General features: G+C 53.4%; 1 protein-coding gene across 1 annotated transcript in view; it reads right to left on the bottom strand.

Moving 5' to 3' along the window:
- LOC147677931 (thyrotropin-releasing hormone receptor-like) overlaps positions 1-19,454 on the bottom strand; it is a 151,437-nt gene extending 131,983 nt beyond the window's left edge. The window contains exon 1 of the mRNA XM_086946540.1: positions 19,328-19,454. The gene's annotated coding sequence lies outside the window, so the exon portion shown is untranslated. The remainder of the gene's footprint in view (positions 1-19,327) is intronic.
- Between the last annotated feature and the right edge of the window lie 5,663 nt (positions 19,455-25,117).

Raw genomic sequence — 25,117 nt, 5'->3', positions numbered from 1 at the left:
GGGAGGGGGACACCGGCAATGTGCCCCGACACCCCCTTCTGCCCCAAACAGTACCGGGCCCCACTCACTGGCTCTGTAGGACTCCTCGGTCAGTCCTGCACTCGGGGCCTTTCCGCCTCAAGCAGCGCTGGGCTCTTCTTCAGCACCGGAGCCCCGCCTGCGCTTCCAGCCGCTCTCCTCTCCCCGCAATCTGCTCACTCGGCCCAGGTGGGGAGGACGCCGGCTTCCTACAACGTGCCGGAGCTGCCGGGGGCGGGACTTCTGGCCAGGCCGCGCTGCAATTGGCCGGCCGGCCAACCACTTCCGGGTCGTCGCAGGCAGCGTGGCGGCCCGGCGGGGTCTGCACACACTTCTGGGCTGCAGCAGTGAATTGGAGGGGTAACACACAAGGGGTAGGCTCCCTCGGTAATTTAAATATGAAGCGAGGTGGGCACTTGCTTGGGGGCCCAAAAGAAATAGCGGGAAGGTCCCTGGCGGGGTGGGCACCTGCCAGGGGACTTTAAAATATTGGCAAATGAACGGGGCAAATGCCGGGTGGGCACCGGCTGAGAACAAAAAGCGATCCCAAGCGCTAGGCAGAATGAAGTGCTCTCAGCACGGGCAAAATAAAGCGCTTCCAGGCGCTAGTGTCCCAAAAGTCCAGGGACCAGCACAAAGTCCTTCAGGAGGTGGGGGGGCAAGGCTGGGCCCAGAGCCAGCTCACAGGGTCCTCCTAGGCAGGGAGGCAATCCCCAGTGACAGTCCTCCTGGTGCCCAGCAGCAGCCCTCCTCAGCAACAGGATCCAAGAAGAGAACAACTTGTAAGGGGACACAGCCCCTTTTTATACAGTGAAAACCTTTGTCCTGGGTGCAGGGTGGGGGAGAAACCAGTCGCAGCTGGTTTTGGAGCACTCTTGATGTGCTCAGCCACCCTTCCTATTCACTAGGGAGGCTAGGGTCATCAGTCGCACCACAGGGGGCGGAGCCAGCATTATGTGGGGAAAGCCCAGCCCTATTCAGGTCCCAGGTGTACCCCTCCCTCACATCAGCATGCTAATCTCTCCACTCACCACTGGGGCAGACCCATCCAGACTCCTGGAGCCAGGCTCACCAGCCAGCTCCAGCCAATCACACGCCAGCACACTCACTGCACACGCACACCCATGTCTAAAAGTGGCACTTCCACACTAGACACAATCACGCCGCATACATCATTGCGCAGCATTTAATCACACAAGTCCGCACATACCAAACTCGCACCTGCACACCTTATGCATCAGGAACTACCAGGGACACAGACATTCCCCATGCATTCCTATGGGTGGGCAGGCCAATGTCACCACACACACTCAGAGTGTGCACGCACTTTCCACTGGGACACAGTGAAAGTGCGCCGAAGCCAAAAATCACTATCACCAGGTCACATACCAAAAGCAAAAAGTTCAGGGGTGAACCTGCCAGAAGGGCCAAGTCCAACACTCAGGATGACTGAATGGCCCTCAGGACTCCTCCACAGGATGACTGAACGCCACTCAGCACTACTCCACAGGATAGCTGAACACCATTCCTCACTACTCCACAGGTTAGCTCAATGCCACTTGGCGCACATTCGGAGCTTGGCTTGATGTTCCTTCAGCACTCCCGCACAGCCTACTACTATGCCAGCACCACTACACTGCACAATTCAAAAATCTCACAACTACCTTGTGCAGCAACACCTAATGTTCTCTCAGCACCCTTGCACATCACTGAGTAATGCTACTTCAACACCCATGCACTGCACAAAATAATGCTCACTGGGACACCCCTGCAAATCATAGCTTAATGTCCTTCAGCAGTCCTGCACTGCACAGCTGAAGGGTCCCTTGTCAGCCCTGCACAGCTGGGCCCGCCTTTAGTATTTCAGCTAGGGGGCACATCACTACGTAGCTGCACAGATCTGTGTCGTCCTGCACAGGTCCTCCTGCGATCACTGCACCTTCTCCCTAGTCAGCACAGCCTGGGCCCTGGGTGTGTTGACGACACCCCCTGCACGACCTGAAAAAATCCCGTTCTTGCACAGTACTGACTTGGTGCTCTCCTCCTGTGCACCTCACCTTTACTCACAGCACTCGCTGCTGCACGGAGGTGTCTGTGATGGCTGGGCACTGTCCAGGCAAAGCACAGTCCATGTGAAAGGACCAAATACTGGCCCGCAACTGCCTGGGTGCAGAGTACACTCTCTTTACAGCACTGCCTGGGCGCACAGTACACTCTCCTCACAGTACTGCCTGGGCACACAGTACACTCTCCTCACAGTACTACCTGGGCGCACAGTACACTCTCCTCACAGTACTGCCTGGGCGCACAGTACACTCTCCTCATAATACTGGCGGGGCGCACAGTACACTCTCCTCACAGTACTGCATGGTTGCACAGTATCATAGTACTGCCTGGGTGCACAGTACACTCTTCTCACAGTACTGCCTGGGCCCACATTACATTCTCTCCACAGTACTACCAGGGCGCACAGTACACTCTCTTCACAGCACTGCCTGGGCGCACAGTACACTCTCCTCACAGTACTGCCTGGGTGCACAGTACACTCTCCTCACAGTACTGCCTGGGTGAACAGTACACTCTCCTCACAGTACTGCCTGGGCCCACATTACACTCTCTCCACAGTACTGCCTGGGCACACAGAACACTCTCCTCACATACTGCCTGGGCCCACATTACACTATCTCCATGGTACAGCCAGGGTGCACAGTACACTCTCCTCACAGTACTGCCTGGGCTCACATTACACTCTCTCCACAGTACTGCCTGGGTGCACGGTACACTCTCCTCACAGTACTGGGTGCACAGTACACTCTCCTCACAGTACTGCCTGGGATCACAGTACTGCCTGGGTGCACAGTACACTATCCTCACAGTACTGCCTGGGTGCACAATGCACTCTCCTCACAGTACTGTCCGGGTGAACAGTACACTCTCCTCACAGTACTGCCTGGGTGCATAGTACACCCTCTTCACAGTACTCTCCTCACAGTACTGTCTGGGTGCACAGTACACTATCCTCAAAGTACTGCCTGGGTGCAGAGTACACCCTATTCACAGTACTGCCTGGGTGCACAGTACACTCTCTTCACAGTACTGCCTGGGTGCACAATACAGTCTCCTGACAGTACTGCCTGGGTGCACAGTACACTCTCCTCACAGTACTGCCTGGGTGACAGTACACTCTCCTCACAGTACTGCCTGGGTGCACAGTACGCTCTCCTTACAGTACTGCCTGGGTGGAGAGTACACCCTCCTCACAGTACTGCCTGGGTACACAGTAAACTCTCTTCACAGTACTAGCTGGGGGCACAGTGCACTCTCCTCACATTACTGCCTGGGTGCACATTACACTCTCCTCACAGTACTGCATGGGTGCACAGTACACCCTCCTCACAGTACTGCCTGGGTGCACAGTACACTCTCTTCACAGTGCTGCCTGTGTGCACTGTACACTCTCCTCACAGTACTGCCTGGGTGAACAGTGCAACCTCCTCATAATATTGCCTTGGTGCACAGTACACTCTCCTCACAGTACTGCCTGGGTGCAGAGTACACTCTCTTCACGGGACTGCCTGGATTCACAGTACACTCTCTTCACTGTACTCCTGGGCGCATAGTACACTCTCTTCACAGGACGGCCTGGGTGCACAGTACACTCTCTTCAGAGCACTGCCTGGGCGCACAGTACACTCTCTACACAGTCCTGCCTGGGTTCACAGTACACACTCTTCATGGTACTGCCTGGGGGCACAGTACACTCTCTTCACAGGACTGCCGGTGGGTACAGTACACTCTCTTCACGGCACTGCCTGGGGGCACAGTGCACTCTCTTCAAATTACTGCCTGGGTGCACACTCTCCTCACAGTACTGCCTGGGTCACAGTACACTCTTTTCACAGTACCGCCTGGCTGCACAGTACACTCTCCTCGCAGTACTGCCTGGGTGCACAGTTCACCCTCTTCATAGTACTTCCTGGATGCACAGTACACTCTCCTCACAGTACTGCCTGGGTGCACAGTACACTCTCTTCACATTAATGCCAGGGCGCACAGTACACTATTCAAATTACTGCCTGGGTGCACAGTACATTCTCCCCACAGTACTGCCAGGGTGCACAGTACACCCTCTTCACAGTTCTGCCTGGGTGCATAGTACACTCTCCTCACAGTACTGCGTGGGTGCAGAGTACACTCTCTTCTCAGTACTGCCTGGGTGCACAGTACACTCTCTTCACAGGACTGCCTGGATTCACAGTACCCTATCTTCACAGTACTGTCGGAGCACATAGTACACTCTCTTCACTGTACTGCCTGGGCACACAATACAATCTCTTCATTCACAGTACCGCCTGGGTTCACAGTACACTCTCTTCACAGTACTGTCTGGGCGCACAGTACACTCTCTTTGCGGTACTTCCTGGGCACACTGTACACGCTTTTTGTGGTACTGCCTGGTCACACAGTACACCCTCTTCACAGTACTACCTGGGCACATAGTACACTCTTCACAGTACTGCCTGGGCGCACAGTACACTTTCTTCTCAGTACTGCCCAGGCACACAGTACACTCTCTTCACAGTACTGCCTAGGTGCACAGTACACTCTCTTCACAGTACTGCCTGGGTTCATAGTACACTCTCTTCACAGTACTACCTGGGTGCACAGTACAATCGCTTCACAGTACTGCCTGGGCACACAGTACACTCTCTTCACAGTACTGCCTGGGTGCACAGTACTGATTGGATGCATAGTACACTATCCTCACAGTACTCCCTGGGTGCGCAGTACACTCTCCTCAGAGTACTGCCTAGGTGCACAGTACACTCTCCTCACATTACTGCCTGGGTGCAGAGTACACTCTCCTGACAGTACTGCCTGGGTGCACGGTACACTCTCTTCACAGTACTGCCTGGGTGCACAGTATGCTCTCCTGACAGTACTGCCTGGGTGCAGAGTACACTCTTCTGATGGTACTGCCTGGGTGCATGGTACACTCTCCTCACAGTACTGCCTGGGTGCACGGTACACTCTCCTCACAGTACTGCCTGGGTGCACAGTACACTCTCCTCACAGTACTGCCTGGGTGCACAGTACACTCTCTTCACGGCACTGCCTGGGTGCACACTACACTCTCCTCACAGCACTACCTAGGTACTCAGTACACTCTCCTCACAGTACTACCTAGGTGCACAGTACACTCTCCTCATAGTACTGCCTTGGTGCACACTACACTCTCCTCACAGTACTTCCTGGGTGCACACTACACTCTCCTCACAGTACTGCCTGGGTGCTCAGTACGCCCTCCTCACAGTACTGCCTGGGTGCAGAGTACACCCTCCTCACAGTACTGCCTGGTTGCACAGTACACTCTCTTCACAGTACTAGCTAAGTGCACAGTACACTCTCTTCACCGTACTAGCTGGGTGCACAGTAAGTACACTCTCCTCACAGTACTGCCTGGGTGCACAGTACACCCTCTTCACAGTACTGCCTGTGTGTACAGTACCCCCTCCTCACAGTACTGCCTGGGTGCACAGTACACTCTCTTCACAGTGCTGTCTGAGTGCACAGTACACTCTCCTCACAGCACTGCCTGGGTGCACAGTACACTCTCTTCACAGTACTGCCAGGGTGCACAGTACACTTTCTTCAAATTACTGCCTGGGTGCACAGTACACTCTCCTCATAGTACTGCCAGGGTGCAAAGTACCCCATCTGCACAGAACTGCCTGGGTGCACAGTACAACCTCCTCACAGTACTGCCTTGGTGCACAGTATACTCTCCTCGCAGTACTGGCTGGGTGCAGAGTACACTCTCTTCACAGGACTGCCTGGATTCACAGTACACTCTCTTCACGGTACTGCCTGGGCGCACAGTACACTCTCTTCTCAGGATTGCCAGGGTGCACAGTACACTCTCTTCACAGCACTGCCTGGGCGCACAGTACACTCTCTTCTCAGAACTGCCTGGGCACACAGTACACTGTCTTCACAGTACTGCCTAGGTGCACAGTACACTCTCTTCACTGTAATGCCAGGGGGCACAGTACACTCTATTCACAGGACTGCCTGCACGTACAGTACACTCTCTTTGCGGCACTGCCTGGGCGCACAGTGCACTTTCTGCACAGTACTGCCTGGGCGCACAGTACACTCTCTTCACAGTACTGCCAGGGTGCACAGTACACTCTCTTCAAAATACTGCCTGGGTGCACAGTACACTCTCCTCACAGTACTGCCTGGGTGCACAGTACACTCTTTTCACAATACTGCCTGGGTGCACAGTACTCTCTCCTCACAGTACTGCCCGGGTGCACAGTACACCCTCTTCACAGTACTTCTTGGGTGCACAGTACACTCTCCTCACAGTACTGCCTGGGTGCACAGTACACTCTCTTCACTGTTCTGCCTGGGCACACAGTACATTCTGTTCACTGTACTGCCTGGGCGCACAGTACACTCTTTTCACGGTACTGCCTGGCCACACAGTACACTCTCTTCATGGTACTGCCTGGGCGCACAGTACACTCTCTTCACAGCACTGCCTGGCACACAGTACACTCTCTTCACAGTACTGTTTGGGTGCACCGTACACTCTTTTCATGGTACTGACTGGGCACACAGTACACTCTCTTCATGGTACTGCCTGGGCACAAAGTACACTCTCTTCACGGCACTGCCTGGGCACACAGTACACTCTCTTCATGGTACTGCCTGGGCGCATAGTACACTCTTTTCACATCACTGCCTGGGCGCACAGTACACTCTTTTAACGGTACTGCCTGGGCACACAGTACAGTCTCTTCATAGTACTGCCTGGGCGCACAGTACACTCTCTTCACAGCACAGCCTGGGCGTACAGTACAATTTCTTCACAGCACTGCCTGGGCACACAGTACACTCTTTTCACAGTACTGCCTGGGCACACAGTACACTTCCTGCACGGTACTGCTTGGGCACACAGTACACTCTTTTCACAGTACTGCCTGGGCACCCAGTACACTCTCTTCACAGTACTGCCTGGGCGCACAGTGCACTCTCTTCGCGGTACTACCTGGGCACACAGTACACACTTTTTGTGGTACTGCCTGGTCACACAGTACACTCTCTTCACAGTACTGCCTGGGCACATAGTACACTCTTCACAGTACGGCCTGGCCACACAGTACACTCTCTTCTCAGAACTGCCTGGGCACACAGTACACTGTCTTCACAGTACTGCCTAGGTGCACAGTACACTCTCTTCACAGTACTGCCTGGGTTCATAGTACACTATCTTCACAGTTCTACCTGGGTGCACAGTACACTCGCTTCACAGTACTGCCTGGGTTCACAGTACACTCTCTTCACAGTACTGCCTGGATGCACAGTACACTCGCTTCATGGTACTGCTTGGGTCACAGTACACTGTCTTCACAGTACTGCCTGGGCACATAGTACACTCTCTTCACGGCACTGCCTGGGGTCACAGTACCCTATCTTCACAGTACTGCCTGGGGTCACAGTACACTCTCTTCACGGTACTGCCTGGGCACACAGTACACTCTCTTCACAGTACAGCCTGGGCGCACAGTAAACTCTCTTTGCGGTACTGCCTGGGCGCACAGTACACTCTCTTAACAGTACTGCCTGTACACACAGTACACTCACTTCGCCGTACTGCCTGGGCACACAGTACACTCTCTTCACAGTACTGCCTGGGCACATGTTACACTCTCTTCACAGTACTGTCTTGGCACACAGTACCCTCTCTTTACAGTACTGCCTGTGCACATAGTACACTCTCTTCACAGTACTTCCTTGACACAGTACACTCTCTTCACTGTACTGCCTGGGCACACAGTACATTCTGTTCACTGTACTGCCTGGGCGCACAGTACACTCTTTTCACGGTACTGCCTGGCCACACAGTACACTCTCTTCATGGTACTGCCTGGGCGCACAGTACACTCTCTTCACAGCACTGCCTGGCACACAGTACACTCTCTTCACAGTACTGTTTGGGTGCACCGTACACTCTTTTCATGGTACTGACTGGGCACACAGTACACTCTCTTCATGGTACTGCCTGGGCACAAAGTACACTCTCTTCACGGCACTGCCTGGGCACACAGTACACTCTCTTCATGGTACTGCCTGGGCGCATAGTACACTCTTTTCACATCACTGCCTGGGCGCACAGTACACTCTTTTAACGGTACTGCCTGGGCACACAGTACAGTCTCTTCATAGTACTGCCTGGGCGCACAGTACAGTCTCTTCACAGCACAGCCTGGGCGTACAGTACAATTTCTTCACGGCACTGCCTGGGCACACAGTACACTCTTTTCACAGTACTGCCTGGGCACACAGTACACTTCCTGCACGGTACTGCTTGGGCACACAGTACACTCTTTTCACAGTACTGCCTGGGCACCCAGTACACTCTATTCACAGTACTGCCTGGGCACACAGTACACTTTCTTCAAGGGACTGCCTGGGGTACACAGTACACTCTCTTCACAGTACTGCCTGGGTTCACAGTACACTCTCTTCACAGTACTGCCTGGGCGCACAGTACACTCTCTTCACTACACAGCCTGTGTTTCACTGCATTGTCTCACTGCACCTCACTGACTAGGCGCACAGCACACCCTCTCTTTACAGGACTGACTGGGTTTGCCTTCATTGTCGAACTCTCTCTTCACAGCACTGCCTGTGATTCACTGTATTGTCTCTCTGCACAGAGCTGCCTCTGTGCACAGAACACTCTCTTCACAGCACTGCCTGGGTGCACAGTACACCCTCTTGCCACAGCACTGCCTGGGTTTCTCTGCATTGTCTGGCTGCACAGCACTGCCTCGGCGCACAGTGCTTTCGCTTTTCACAGCAGTGCCTGGGTTTACAGTATTGTTTCTCTGTACAGCATTCCCTCCACAGAACGGACTGTGTCGACCGGGCTCTCTTCGGGCACAGGAGTGTAGGTGTTCACTGTATTATGTGAATGAAGAGTGCTGTCGCTGCACCGCATTACGTCCTCATGCGAGCGCATCTCCAGGCAACAACTCCCCTCTGCACAGCACCGCCTGAGTGCCTCCAAGGCTCTCCTTCCACAGCACTGCCCGGGCAGCGAGCCCAGCTCCCACAGAGGACTGCCCGTGTCAGGGCCGACTTTAGGGAAGTGCGACTGGGGCGGCCACACTGGGCGCTGACCTGTAGAGGGGGGGCCGACCTCAGGAAGGGGCGCCGTGCTTAATAATAGCTTATGATTGGAGTGATAAGGCAGGGGCACTTTTGTCTGGGGATAGTGAGAGAATCCTAGGAGGCGGTCATGGAGTGGGCGCCAAAAATTATATTTGCACCGGGCGTCACCAGCGCTAAAGCCGGCACTGGCCCGGATGAAAGTTGCAGCGCCTGGACTGCGGTTCCTTCTCTCGCACAGCACTGCACGTGTTTCTCTGCACTACTTGCCGGCGCAGCACCACCCACGTTTGCGGTGCTCTTTCAAGGCACTGCCTTGGCTCATAAGGTGCTCCCCATGCCAACAATTCTCTCTTCCTGCACAGCACGCTCGGGGTTCACAATATCCGCACCGTGTGCTGCATGGATTCACACACATCTGTCCCTGCACTGGGCTTTTCAGTACTCTTTCTTTACTCGTATTCACAGTACTCTCCGCCTGTGCAGCTCTACTCGTGACAGTACTTTCCGCCTGTGCCGCACTACTCGTGTTCACAGTACTCTCAGCCTGTGCAGTACTACAGCACTACTTGTGACAGTACTTCCCGCCTGTGCAGCACTACTCATGACAGTACTCTGCATCTGTGCAGCACTACTCGTGACAGTACTCTCTGCCTGTGAAGCACTACTCGTGACAGTACTCTATGCCTGTGAAGCACTACTCGTGACAGTACTCTCTGCCTGTGCAGCACTACTCGTATTCACAGTACTCTGTGCAGCACTACTCGTGACAGTACTTTCCGCCTGTGCCGCACTACTCGTGTTCACAGTACTCTCAGCCTGTGCAGTACTACAGCACTACTTGTGACAGTACTTCCCGCCTGTGCAGCACTACTCATGACAGTACTCTGCATCTGTGCAGCACTACTCGTGACAGTACTCTCTGCCTGTGAAGCACTACTCGTGACAGTACTCTATGCCTGTGGAGCACTACTCGAGACAGTACTCTCTGCCTGTGCAGCACTACTCGTATTCACAGTACTCTGTGCAGCACTACTCGTGACAGTACTTTCCGCCTGTGCCGCACTACTCGTGTTCACAGTACTCTCAGCCTGTGCAGTACTGCAGCACTACTTGTGACAGTACTTCCCGCCTGTGCAGCACTACTCATGACAGTACTCTGCATCTGTGCAGCACTACTCGTGACAGTACTCTCTGCCTGTGAAGCACTACTCGTGACAGTACTCTCTGCCTGTGAAGCACTACTCGTGACAGTACTCTCTGCCTGTGCAGCACTACTCGTATTCACAGTACTCTGTGCAGCACTACTCGTGACAGTACTTTCCGCCTGTGCCGCACTACTCGTGTTCACAGTACTCTCAGCCTGTGCAGTACTGCAGCACTACTTGTGACAGTACTTCCCGCCTGTGCAGCACTACTCATGACAGTACTCTGCATCTGTGCAGCACTACTCGTGACAGTACTCCCTGCCTGTGAAGCACTACTCGTGACAGTACTCTCTGCCTGTGCAGCACTACTCGTATTCACAGTACTCTCTGCATGTGAAGCACTGCTCATGACAGTACTCTCTGCCTATGAAGCACTACTCGTATTCACAGTACTCTGTGCAGCACTACTCATGACAGTACTTTCCTCCTGTGCCACACTACTCGTGTTCACAGTACTCTCAGCCTGTGCAGTACTGCAGCACTACTTGTGACAGTACTTCCCGCCTGGGCAGCACTACTCATGACAGTACTCTGCATCTGTGCAGCACTACTCGTGACAGTACTCCCTGCCTGTGAAGCACTACTCGTGACAGTACTCTCTGCCTGTGCAGCACTACTCGTATTCACAGTACTCTGTGCAGCACTACTCATGACAGTACTTTCCTCCTGTGAAGCCCTACTCGTATACACAGTACTCTCTGCCTGTGCAGCACTGCTCGTGACAGTACTCTCTGCCTGTGAAGCACTACTCGTGACAGTACTCTCTGCCTGTGAAGCACTACTCGTGACAGTACTCTCTGCCTGTGCAGCACTACTCGTATTCACAGTACTCTGTGCAGCACTACTCGTGACAGTACTTTCCGCCTGTGCCGCACTACTCGTGTTCACAGTACTCTCAGCCTGTGCAGTACTGCAGCACTACTTGTGACAGTACTTCCCGCCTGTGCAGCACTACTCATGACAGGACTCTGCGTCTTTGCAGCACTACTCGTGACAGTACCCCCTGCCTGTGAAGCACTACTCGTGACAGTACTCTCTGCCTGTGCAGCACTACTCGTATTCACAGTACTCTCTGCATGTGAAGCACTGCTCATGACAGTACTCTCTGCCTATGAAGCACTACTCGTATTCACAGTACTCTGTGCAGCACTACTCATGACAGTACTTTCCTCCTGTGCCGCACTACTCGTGTTCACAGTACTCTCAGCCTGTGCAGTACTGCAGCACTACTTGTGACAGTACTTCCCGTCTGTGCAGCACTACTCATGACAGTACTCTGCATCTGTGCAGCACTACTCGTGACAGTACTCCCTGCCTGTGAAGCATTACTCGTGACAGTACTCTCTGCCTGTGAAGCACTACTCGTGACAGTACTCTCTGCCTGTGCAGCACTACTCGTATTCACAGTACTCTGTGCAGCACTACTCATGACAGTACTTTCCTCCTGTGAAGCCCTACTCGTATACACAGTACTCTCTGCCTGTGCAGCACTGCTCCTGACAGTACTCTCTGCCTGTGCAGCACTACTCATGACAGTACTCTGAACCTGTGCTGCACTACTCGTATTCACAGCTCTCTCTGCCTGTGCAGCACTGCAGCACTGCTCGTGACAGTACTCCCCCCTGTGCAGTACTACTTGTGGCTGTACTCGCCGCCTTTGCAGCACTACTCATATTCACAGTACTTCCTGCCTTTGTAGCACTACTCATATTTACAGTACTCTCTGCCTGTGCAGCCCTGCTAGAGTTCATAGTACTCTCCGCCTGAGCAACACTACTCGTGTTCACAGTACTCTCTGTCTGTGCAGCGCTACTCATGAAAGTACTCTTCATCTGTGCAGCACTACATATTCACAGTACTCCCTGTCTGTGCAGAAGTACTCATGACAGTATTCTCTGCCTGTGCAGCACTACTCGTATTCAAAGTACTATCTACCTGTGCAGCACTGCAGAACTACTTGTGACAGTACTCCCTGTCTGTGCAGCACTACTTGTTTCAGAACTCGCCGGCTTTGCAGCACTACTCGTATTCACAGTACTCTCCCCCTGAGCAGCACTACTCGTGTTCACAGTACTCCCCGCCTGTGCAGCACTACTTGTGAAAGTACTCTCCGCCTTTGCAGCACTACTCGTGTTCACAGTACGCTCTGCCTGTGCAGCATCACTTGTACACACAGTACTCTCTCCCTGTGCAGCATCACTTGTATACACAGTACTCTCTGCCTGTGCAGCACTACCCATGACAGTACTCTGAACCTGTGCTGCACTACTCGTATTCACATCTCTCTCTGCCTGTGCAGCACGCAGCACTACTCGTGACAGTACTCCCCGCCTGTGTAGTACTACTTGCGACAGTAATCTCCACCTGTGCAGCATTACTTGTGACAGTACTCTCCACCTTTCTTTTCAGCGCTACTCGTGTTCACAGTACGCTCTGTCTGTGCAGCACTACTCATGACAGTACACTCCCCACCTATGTAGCACTACTCATGGCAGTACGCTCCGCCTGCGCAGCACTACTCGTGCTGGCAATACTGTTCCGCTGCACACCGATGCTCGGCTTCCCAGTAATCCTCTCCCTGCATGCAGTGCCTGGGGTCACAGTTTCCCGTACGGCGCTTGTGTGTTCACAATAGTCACTGCTTAGATTCACGGCAGCCTCTCCTCGTACAGCACTGCCTCCTTCCACGGTACTCCCTCCCTGCATGCACTGCCTGGATACACGGGTCTCCGCGTGGCACTATTGTGTTCACAGTTCTCTTCCTGCACTGCACTCTTTCTGTTTGCAGCACTCTCCCTGCACCACATTCACTGGGATCACAGTAAACTCTCCGCGTGGCATCGCCTCCTGTGTACCCAGTACTAACTCACTGCACGCGCTGCGTGGGTCTGTGCTGTGCACTGTTTCTGTTTACAGCACTCTCCCTGCTCTGCCTGAGTTCATAGCACGCTCTCTGTATTCAGGGCACGCCCCCTGAACACGCTGCCAGCGTTAAGACTTCACTGCATGGCACTGTATTCTTCACAGTGCTAACACTGTGTTCACGGGACTGCCCGAGCACGCAGGTTGCTAGTTGTCTGCATGGAACCGTGTTGTTCACAGTACTCTCTCCATGCACTGTCTCTATTCACGACATTCTCCCTGCACAGCAATGCTTGTTCTCACAGCACTCTCCCTGCACCACACGGGCTGTGATTGCAGCACTCTCCCTGCACCACGCTGTGATTGCAGCACTCTCCCTGCACGCACTGCACGGGTTGACATGTGTCTGTGTGGCGCTATGGCCTCCTTGCACTGCGCTTTCTCTCTTCACAGCACTCCACTGCACCTCACTGCTGGGTGCACAGTACGCTCATCCTGTATATTTCCTGGCTCAAAAGCAACCCTCTCACCGTGTACAGCACTCTTTGGGTTCGTGGTACTCACCGCCGGGACAGCACTCCCCGGGTTCACAACTCTCTCTCTCTCTGCAAATCACTGCATATGTTCACTCTCTTTCTGCGTGCACTGCCTGGTTTGAGAGTGTTCTGCGAGGCACTGTATTGTTCAAAGTACTTTATCTCAGCAGTGCACTGTCTTTGTTCGGAGCACTCTCCACACACTGCCCTGCTTCGGAGTAACCCTCCCTATACTGCATCGTCTGTGTTCACTGCATTCTCACTGCCTAGCTAGAGAGTTCTCTCCATCACATCTTGTTGTTCACAGCCCTATAAAACTGCACTGCACTGCCTGTGTCCATAGCCCTTTCACTGCAAAAACTGCCTAGGTAGAGAGTTGTTTACATGGCACTGTATTGTTTGCAGCACTCCCCTGCCCCGCACTGCACTAACTGTGTTCGGCGGACTGTCCCTGCATGTACTAGCTTGGCTGAGAGTTCACTGCATGACACTAGTTCTTCACAGTACGCCCGCCCTACACTGCAATTTTCTGTTCACAGCACTCTTCCTGCACTGCACACTCTGTGTTCACAGTGCCCTCTCACTGCTCTGTCCTATCTGTGCTCATTGAGCTCAAACTGCACGCACTGCACAGGTTCAGAGGACCCTCTGCCTCTACTGCACTGCCATGTATTCACAGCACCCTCCCTGCATGCACTGGCGAGGTTCAGAGCACCCTCTCCCTCTACTGCCCTGTCCTGTATTCACAGCACCCTGCCTGCACGCACTGCCCAGGTTCAGAGCACCCTCTGCCTCTACAGCACTGTCCTGTATGCACAGCACCCTCCCTGCACGCACTGCCCAGGTTCAGAGTACCCACTGCCTCTACTGCACTGTCCTGTATGCACAGCACCCTCCCTGCAGGCACTGCCCAGGTTCAGAGCACCCTCTGCCTCTACTGCACTGTCCTGTATTCACAGCACCCTCCCTGCACGCACTGCCCAGGTTCAAAGTACCCTCTGCCTCTACTCCACTGTCCTGTATTCACAGCACCCTGCCTGCACGCACTGCCAAGGTTCAGAGCACCCTCTGCCTCTACTGCACTACCCTGTATGCACAGCACCCTCCCTGCACGCACTGCCCATGTTCAGAGTACCCTCTGCCCCTACTGCACTGTCCTGTATTCACAGCACCCTCCCTGCACGCACTGGCGAGGTTCAGAGCACCCTCTGTCTCTACTGCACTGCCCTGTATTCACAGCACCCTCCCTGCACGCACTGCCCAGGTTCAAAGTACCCTCTGCCTCTACTGCACTGTCCTGTATTCCCAGCACCCTCTGCACGCACTGCCGAGGTTCAAAGTACCCTCTGCCTCTACTGCACTGTCCTGTATTCACAGCACCCTCCCTGCACGCACTGGCGAGGTTCAGAGCACCCTCTGCCTCTACTGCACTGCCCTGTATTCACAGCACCCTCCCTGCACGCACTGGCGAGGTTCAGAGCACCCTCTCCCTCTATTGCCCTGTCCTGTATGCACAACACCCTTCCTGCACGCACTGCCCAGGTTCAGAGCACCCTCTGCCTCTACTGCACTGCCCTGTATTCACAGCACCCTCCCTGCACGCACTGGCGAGGTTCAGAGCACCCTCTCCCTCCACTGCCCTGTCCTGTATTCACAGCACCCTCCCTGCACGCACTGGCGAGGTTCAGAGTACCCTCTGCTTCTACTGCACTGTCCTGTATGCACAGCACCCTCCCTGCACGCACTGCCGAGGTTCAGAGCACCCTCTCCCTCTACTGCCCTGTCCTGTATTCACAGCAACCTCTGCACGCACTGCCCGGGTTCAGAGCACCCTCTGCCTCTACTGCACTGTCCTGTATTCACAGCACCCTCTGCACGCACTGCCCAGGTTCAGAGCACCCTCTGCCCCTACTGCACTGTCCTGTATTCACAGCACCCTCCCTGCACGCACTGACCAGGTCCAGAGTACCCTCTGCCTCTACTGCACTGTCCTGTATGCACAGCACCCTCCCTGCACGCACTGGCGAGGTTCAGAGCACCCTCTCCCTCTACTGCCCTGTCCTGTATTCACAGCACCCTCCCTGCACGCACTGGCGAGGTTCAGAGTACCCTCTGCCTCTACTGCACTGTCCTGTATGCACAGCACCCTCCCTGCACGCACTGCCGAGGTTCAGAGCACCCTCTCCCTCTACTGCCCTGTCCTGTATTCACAGCACCCTCTGCACGCACTGCCCAGGTTCAGAGCACCCTCTGCCTCTACTGCACTGTCCTGTATTCACAGCACCCTCTGCACGTACTGCCCAGGTTCAGAGCACCCTCTGCCTCTACTGCACTGTCCTGTATTCACAGCACCCTCCGTGCACGCACTGCCGAGGTTCAGAGTGCCCTCTGCCTCTACTGCACTGTCCTGTATTCACAGCACCCTCCCTGCACGCACTGCTGAGGTTCAGAGCACCCTCTGCCTCTACTGCACTGCCCTGTATTCACAGCACCCTCTGCACGCACTGCCCAGGTTCAGAGCACCCTCTGCCTCTACTGCACTGTCCTGTATTCACAGCACCCTCTGCACGCACTGCCCAGGTTCAGAGCACCCTCTGCCTCTACTGCACTGTCCTGTATTCACATCACCCTCCCTGCACGCACTGGCGAGGTTCAGAGTACCCTCTGCCTCTACTGCACTGCCCTGTATTCACACCACCCTCTGCACGCACTGCCCAGGTTCAGAGCACCCTCTGCCTCTACTGCACTGCCCTGTATTCACAGCACCCTCTGCACGCACTGCCCAGGTTCAGAGCACCCTCTGCCTCTACTGCACTGTCCTGTAAGCACAGCACCCGCTGCACGCACTGCCCAGGTTCAGAGCACCCTCTGCCTCTACTGCCCTGGCCTGTATGCACAGCACCCTCCCTGCACGCACTGGCGAGGTTCAGAGTACCCTCTGCCTCTACTGCACTGCCCTGTATTCACAGCACCCTCTGCACGCACTGCCCAGGTTCAGAGCACCCTCTGCCTCTACTGCACTGCCCTGTATTCACAGCACCCTCTGCACGCACTGCCCAGGTTCAGAGCATCCTCTGCCTCTACTGCACTGTCCTGTATGCACAGCACCCTCCCTGCACGCACTGCCGAGGTTCTCACTGCCCTCTCCCTGAACTGCACTGCCTGTGGGTTTAAGGATGCGCTGAACTGTACTCTCACTCCCACTGCACCCAAAACATGATTCTGCCTGCACTCATCGTGTGTGTTGATTGACAGTTTTCTTCGAGGCGCTGTACTGCTCACAGTGCTCCCTCTACGCACTGTACTATCAGTACTTACAGCACTTTCTCAGCACGCGTTGCCTGGGCTGGGAGTTCTCTTCAGGGCACTGTGTTGCTCACAGCACTCTCACTCAGCACTGCACGGTCTCTCTTCGCAGTATTCTCCTTGCATGCACTGCCTGGGTTCACTGTACCCTCCCCCTCTACTGCACTGTCTGTGTTCACTGCACTCTGCACGCACAGTCTGAGTTGAGAGTTATGTGCATGACACTGGGTTGTTCACAGTACTCTCCCCCTGCACTGCATTGCTTCTGTTCGCAGTACAGTCCCTGCACAGCACTCTTTCTGCAGGCACGGCCTGGGTTAAGAGTTCCCTGCACAGCACTGTGCTGTTCACGGCACTCTGTCCCTGCACTGCCTGTGTTCACACAGTTCTCTGCCTGGCACTGCCGAGGTCAGGACTGTGTGAGACAACTACCCCTTTTCGTAACCCTCGGCCACGAACGTCAACAACCAAATAACCCCCCCCCCTCCCCCCCCCCCCCCCCTCGCAATTCACTGGGAGAAGTTCTGAGCGGCAGGAACCTTCGGGGAGCCACTTTGCCCCGCCTTCCGGGGGGCACTGCGCTGTGGGTCCAGGGAAACGTCCGTGCCCCCAAGGCGTCTGCGCCTTCAGCTGCTTACGTTACATACATCTCTTCTGCTTCTCCGGAAGAATTGAATAGACGAGTGAACAGGTGGATTGAAGGGCAGGTGAGAGAATGAAAGAATCTAAGATGGATGGATGGATGGGTGAAAGGGAGAGAGGGTGTATGAGGGAAAGGGAGGATGGATGGATTGATAGATGGAAGGATGGATGGAAGGAGGAGATGGTGCATGAGTGAAAGGGAGGATGGATGGAGGATGGATTGATAGATGCATTAATGAATGAGTGAGTGAAAGGATGGATGGATGTAAGATTGTAAGAGTGAAAGGATTAGAGGGTGTACGAGTGAAAGGGATAGATGATGTATGAGTGAAAGGGAGGATGGATGGAGGATGGATTGATAGATGCATGGATGAATGAGTGAGTGAAAGGATGGATGGATGTAAGAATGGAAGAGTGAAAGGAATAGAGGGTGTACGAGTGAAAGGGAGAGAGGGAGTATGAGTGAAAGGGAGGATGGATGGAATGAATGGTGGATGGATACATGTGTGGATAAATGAGTGAAAGGATGCAAGGAGGAGTGAAAGAGGGAAAGGGAGAGAACGTGCAAGAGTGAAAAGGAGAATGAATGAATTGATGGAATGGTGGGTGGATAGATGCATGCATGAATGAGTGAAAGGATGGATGGATGTAAGAATGGAAGAGTGAAAGGGAAAGATGCTTGTATGAGTGAAATGGAAAGATGGTGTATGTGTGAAAGGAAGGATGGATGGGTGGGTGGATGGATGGATGGATAGAACACTTCAACTGAAAACGCCTGGAGGAGCATTAGCTCGGTTCGTAGTGTGTCAGCCTCTTGAATGAAGTAACCAAAGATCATCCATGCGAAAGTACAAAAGACGAGAAGTAAGGTTCTCCAGCCACCACATCCAGGCGCCTATATGGGGGATGGGGGGGGGGGGGGTCCACTACTGCACCTCTAAAGAGTTCTCGATTAAATTATTTTCGCACATCGAGCCGCCAACCCCAAAAGATGTGCCAACAAATAAAGATACCACCCCAGCATCTAAACAGAGTCCGAAAACCTCTGTCTAGAGAGCGCCCAGAAGACCCACTGCGATGCCACCGCTATATAAATGCTTATATCGCTACAAAACCAAACACTACATCCAATTCTTCAGATACCACACCTGCTAAATAAATGACACAGTAAGGGACTGCCCGAGCTGTTGTTCTGCATTCCATAAAACCCATCACTTTCGGATGACGCTGGGGTCTAGCGCGCAAATTACCGTCTGTGGAATGAGGATTATCCGAGATCCAATCCCGGCTTCCCCTGCTGAACTGCACAGAGTGATCTTTGGCAAAATACTTCACTTCCGTGTATCCCCACTTCCAATTTCTGCCAATGTTGGGAGTGGTTAAGAATACCGGCTTGGTTACAAACTTTACAATTTACAATGCCCTCCAGCTCACAACATGTGGAACAATGCCTGCCAGCGATTCATTCGGAGTATTTCCATGATTGGTTAACAATAAAACTGCCGCCAAGGGTTCGTCTGCACATCGACAAGGAGACGAAAGCGCGTGTCCAATGTATCCAGGTGCACCTACCTTAGGGGTGTGCGGCCGGGCATCCGTTGAAGGGACAGACTCCCATGTGGGCGGGGAGGGGTGCTTGGAGTCTCCCCAGGATCCACTCCGCTCTCTTCTCCCTCCGAGATGCGTTCTTGCGAGCCTCTCGCGCGGATGCTGCAGTTATAAGGGGGCTTCTCCGCTGCGGGTCTCATCCCGGCGCAGGCTGTGGGAGGGACCGCTGCGCCCCGCGCATCGACGTACACTAGGAGATGGTGAATCACCCTGCGAGAGGGGGGGGGGGGGGGGGCAACGGGGAGACACCCCTCGGGTGACACAGGGTGTGAGCTGCCACAGGAGTGTCCGGCATGAAAAGCGGGTACACACGCCTCGGGTGACACAGGTGACCCGCATCAGAGGTATCCGGCATACATAGGAGACAGACACCCCTCGGGAGACACAGGTGACCCGCCACAGAGGTATCCGGAATGCAAAGCGGACACATGCCCCTCGGGTGAACCAGGTGACCCGCCGCAGAGGTATCCGGCATTCATAGGAGACACACACCCCTCCGGTGACACAGGTGACCCGCCACAGAGGTATCCGGTATACATAGGGACACACACCCCTCCGGTGACACAGAGTGTGACCGGCCACAGGGATATTCGGCATACATAGCGGGCACACACCCCTCGGGTGGCACAGGTGACCCGCCGCAGAGGTATCCGGCATACATAGGAGACACACACCCTTCGGGTGACACAGGTGACCCGCCAGTGAGGTATCCGGAATACAAAGCGGACACACACCCCTCGGGTGACACAGGTGACCTGCCACAGAGCTATCCGGCATACATAGCGGACACACACCCCTCCGGTGACACAGAGTGTGACCGACCACAGAGGTATCCGGTATACATAGCGGACACACACCCCTCGGGTGACACAGGTGACCCGCCACAGAGCTATCCGGCATACATAGCGGACACACACCCCTCCGGTGACAGAGAGTGTGACCGGCCACAGGGGTATCCGGCATACATAGCGGGCACACACCCCTTGGGTGACACAGGTGACCCTCCACAGAGTTATTCGGAATAGTTAGCAAATACACACCCCCTGGGTGACACATCTGTCATGCATAGTGCATTAAACACCCCTCGGGGTTACACTGGGTGTGGCGTGCCACAGGGGTATCCCGTATACATAGCGGAGTCTCATCCCTCGGGTGACACCTTGCCACTGGATTCAAGATAGCCTGGCTGATGAGGGTCATGAACCCGAAACCGGTCCCAGGATGCTTGTTTCTGGTCCAGGGAAGACATGGCTTGGCAGTTCGGGCTGGACTGTTCCCATGAGGCACAGGGTCAGACTGATTTGCATATGGCCATGTCTGAACTGGGGTGGTGGAGTGAGCTAAAGAATGGTGATGGATTAAACCCAGATCAGTTGACTGGGGGTAAGTGCTTGCATTGTTCAACACTCCGTCCATCATCCCCGTTGGTATCACAGAGTGTTATCCGACACACTCACCTCACTGATATAGTTGGGTGTTCAAGAGACCAGGCATGCATAGTGGGTACACACGCCTCAGGTGTAACCTGACATAGAGGCACAGTGACAGTCCTGGTATCCAACCTCTACCTAATAGGCACACCCTCCAAAGGATAGGGGCACACAACCTCAAGGTTGGACTGAAGCAGTGCTTAATTTGAGCCGCTGGCATCCGGTGCTGGACACCACACTAAATTGTCAACACCGGCGCTTGTGACAGTCTGCCACATGGTGGAGCTGCCTGGCTAATTTAGAGATACCCACAACACTAGTTAATTATTAATTCCATATGCATAAAAAATGACTATTACCTGTCACCCAAGCCATTCTTATAGCTCAATCTGAGGGGCTGGAATAGTCTGAATTGCCACCCTTGTAGGAGTGTGATGGCTAGCAGTTGTGTTGTTACTATCATTGGCAGCGCTGGCAGGGGCAATGTGTGATGCACGTTGCAGTGGCATCCTGACGAGAGCCCTGGCACTTTAAAAAAAAAGTAAAAATAAATTAAGCACTGATCTGAGTGTAACCTGCCACAGGGGTAGTCCGGTATACAAATACAGAGCAGTCACACACACTCATTCAGGGGTATACACTGTGTAACCTATCACTAGGATACATATGTAGAGCTTATGTCCGGTTTATAAAGCAGGTGCATTCTTTCCAGAGGCAACACTCACTTCACGGATGTACAGGGTGTAAGCATCCCCAGGGGCACAATTGAACCCACCCTATGCACACACAGGGGGTATTCCCCACATGGTCTCGTAGTCTTTAACCACATCAGTACACGTTTTGGTACACCGAACACTAGGCTCACCAGCTCCCCCATGGATAACTGAGAATACACCTAGGTTAGAGATGCAGAAAGGGTACAGCCATCCTAGGAAGAAGCAGGGAGAACACTTACCTATGGACTTCACACGGAGTAGTATACTCAAGTGAGGAATACACGGGAATTTCACGAAGTATTGAATCCCCATGCAGTGCACTCACGCTGGGATGCACAGGTTCTACGCCTAACACTATGACACTAGAAACACTGAGGGTAAACTCACCCTTGGACTACACTGGGTGTACACTTACCCATGAGGTTCCCTGGTTACCCCACCTCAAGATCACACAGTGCGTGTATCTGCCCCGAGGAAACCCCATGGTAAAATACCTCTGGTAAACAGGTAGGCTACAGCCTCCCCGGGAGGATCTACCCGAGGATACACAGGAACACAGCTACCCCTGGAATACAGACGTGGTTCACCAACCCCAGGAATACACAGGATGCGATCCACATTACATGCTCTCTATGAATGCACAGGCTACCCAGCTACCACAGAGATGCACGCGCAAGCGGCTATGCTGGCTGTACATAGCGAGTACATCCACCTTGGAACATACAACGTGTACACCAACCCCATGGTGACACCAGGTGTGCTACAAAGGGTGCACACCTACACCCGGGGACCAGGGTCGGACTGGCCTATAGAGCAATCAGACATTGCACGATTAGCTGGTCTGGCAGGTGAGTGTATTTCCGTTTTTGGCTGTTTGTGGGTCTGTTGTATGGTCCGCTCGGTCAGTTTTTATTGTTGATTTCCCTGATATGAAAAATGCATTGGCTGCAGCAAGCTCACACCCATGCAGTCTTCCATACCTTGCAAAACACCTACACCGTGTGTATATGCAAGCTCAAACCTGTCCAGTTAAAACATGGGCCACTTTTTTAGCTATCTGATTAACTAATAAGGGCCATGTTTATTTTGGTGCCCGGGACACTTTTCTGTTCCAGTTCGAACCTGCCAAGAACACGCGGGGATACAACAAACCCACGACCTCGTAGAGGGTACTAAAACCCCAGAAAGAAACAGGTACACTTACCTGTGGACTCCATGGGAGAAAACACAACTGAGTCATGCACACGGTGCACACATACACTTTGTATTATTGAGAGGGCTCCAGAAGATGGCTGCTCTTCTGGGACCCCCCCCCCCACTGCCCCCCCCCCCCCCCAGTCTCGGAAGAGTAGAAGGGCAGTTCCTGGGGGCTAGGGTGTGGGCTGGTCTTGGCCCTCGCTCTCTGAAGGGTCGTTTTGATAGGGCAGTTTGCGCAGGTGGTGGCAGGGCGCTCAGCGGTCCTTTCTTTATTGGGGCTGGTGCTGAAAGGACAGCTCCGTTCGGGCAGGGTGTAACTGGCTCAATATCTCCTTTACGGCGCCCAGTGGTGCTGAGAGGAGAGCTCCCTGGAGAGTGTGTTGACTAACCAAAGTTACCCTTCACCCCGGGGTGGTTGTTTTTGAAAACACCGTTCCATGAACAGGAGACTTGGCGCCCTCTGTACCTTCATGCAAGGTGAGGCTGATGGGGAGCCCCAAGAAAATATGGGTCACTCTCCACGGCCTACCTCCTGAGCTTCCGATGATGAGGGGACAGTTAAGAGGCAGAGGGAGGGGTAAGTATCACCATGCCCCTAGTGTCATACTGGGAATTGCTGAAGGGACAGCCAATCAGAAGGATGGACCTAGTTGCCACGAGGGCCCGCTCTCTCACCCGGTGCTGCTGATTGGATAGCTCGATGAGGAGGAACATAGCAGGCAGGAGGCCTCTCCCGTCCCACGCCGTGGTGCTGAAGGGACAGCTCCGTAAGGAGGCTGGCTGCTCTGACGCCTCCCGTGTCCTTCCGGGTGGTGCTGAAGGGATAGAACCGGGACGAGAGAGTGGCTGCGCGGGAATGCCTCCCCTTGCCCGTTGGTTCTGAATGGACAGCTCCCTGCGACACACTCTCCAGAGGTTGAACAGAGAGCTATAGCCGGGGCCACTGGAATTAGGCGGCAGGGATGGGCAAATTATGAGACATGAGTAAGTAAATTATTCGGCAAGAAAAGGTAAATTATGCAGCGTGATGCGGCACATTTTGTGATAGTATTATTTCATTATTTTTTCATTTTTACACTTTCTGGACTTTGGTTGTACTTTATTAGGGGCAGTTTAAGACTCAAATATAGCAATAAGCAAAAGAAAGGTGACTTGTCAGCCTTTGCCAAAGGCCTTCCACTGCCCACAACGCTGTCCCTGTGTTTTTACTAACTTTCGAACCGTTTGAGCTAGAAGCAATTTGTTTTGTTAAAATCTGAAGATTATACAGATGGTGGATTATGTGGCGTCAAATATGTCAATATACAAAAAATGCCATACCCACACAATCGCATGCTTCCAGTGGCCCTGGCTATAGCACAGGGGCTTTCAGCCACTGTTGTGGTTTATGTGAGAGAAAACAAAGCAGTAGAGACACTCCAGGTACATCTCAGAGATTGGCATTATAGATGGAGCCTCTGGTAGCTTTAACCAAGCCAAAATGTTAGAGGTTTGGAATGTTTACCTTAGTAAACCATTGGAAAGTGTCAACATTTGCTGGTATTCAGGAAACGCCACAGGAATCCTGTCTGAAAAAAATGGACTTGATTCGACAGCAAGAGTGGCAAGTGATTTTTGCAACTTAGCCGCTGATGTATGGTGCAGTACAGAAGAGGGTATCACGCCTACCAAGGTGCGGCACCCTCATGATGCTAACAATAAGAGACTGCACATAGGGCAAGACACGTATCCATCAGTGCTAAGTAGGCCTGGCGTGAAATTCCGCTCCTCTCATGGAGTTTTTCCCACTCCAGGTAGAGCGTGCTTTTCTTTCACACACAGTCTGCCGCTGTGCTTTTCTGTCTGCTGCTGTGGAGAGAGTTTCTGTTGGAAAGGTAGACCAAACAAAGCAGACTTTCTGAAAATAACAACACAGTTGCTCCAAACTGTGGCATTAGCAAAGGTTCAGCCTGACCCAGCCACTTTGTTGACACATTTTCATATCTGAATTGCAAAGCGGCCTAATAATTTGCATATTGTTTACCACGCTGGTTGGGTTGAAATGTGTTCACATGCTCCTCCTCTCACGCTCTGAAAAGTTTATTTCCAGGCATCTGAAGTTGGGGCCCATGCAAGGTTTCATTAGATACATGTAGAACTATGTTTCAAAGAGCGAACATGTCATATTGGGGAGGGGGGGTGTTACCTTCACCCAGAATTCCCTTAACCCTTCAGTCGTTACCAAGCAGGTAAGCATATATAACAGGGATTTATCTTTACCATGTATCCTTTACTCCACAGTACTTTACCACCCAGGTAGGTATGTATGCAGTTTTTAAAAGTAATTACATTTTTTTTAAGAATGGGGAAGATTTACATGTGTATAAAGGTAGGCAAGCATGATTTTTCGTTTAAGGGTGAACCAACGTAAA

This window comes from Lissotriton vulgaris, chromosome 12, assembly GCF_964263255.1.
Source record: "Lissotriton vulgaris chromosome 12, aLisVul1.2, whole genome shotgun sequence".
NCBI lineage: Eukaryota > Metazoa > Chordata > Amphibia > Caudata > Salamandridae > Lissotriton > Lissotriton vulgaris.
Note: the sequence above shows the minus strand (reverse complement) of the source record. Positions and strands in the feature narration are given on the sequence as shown.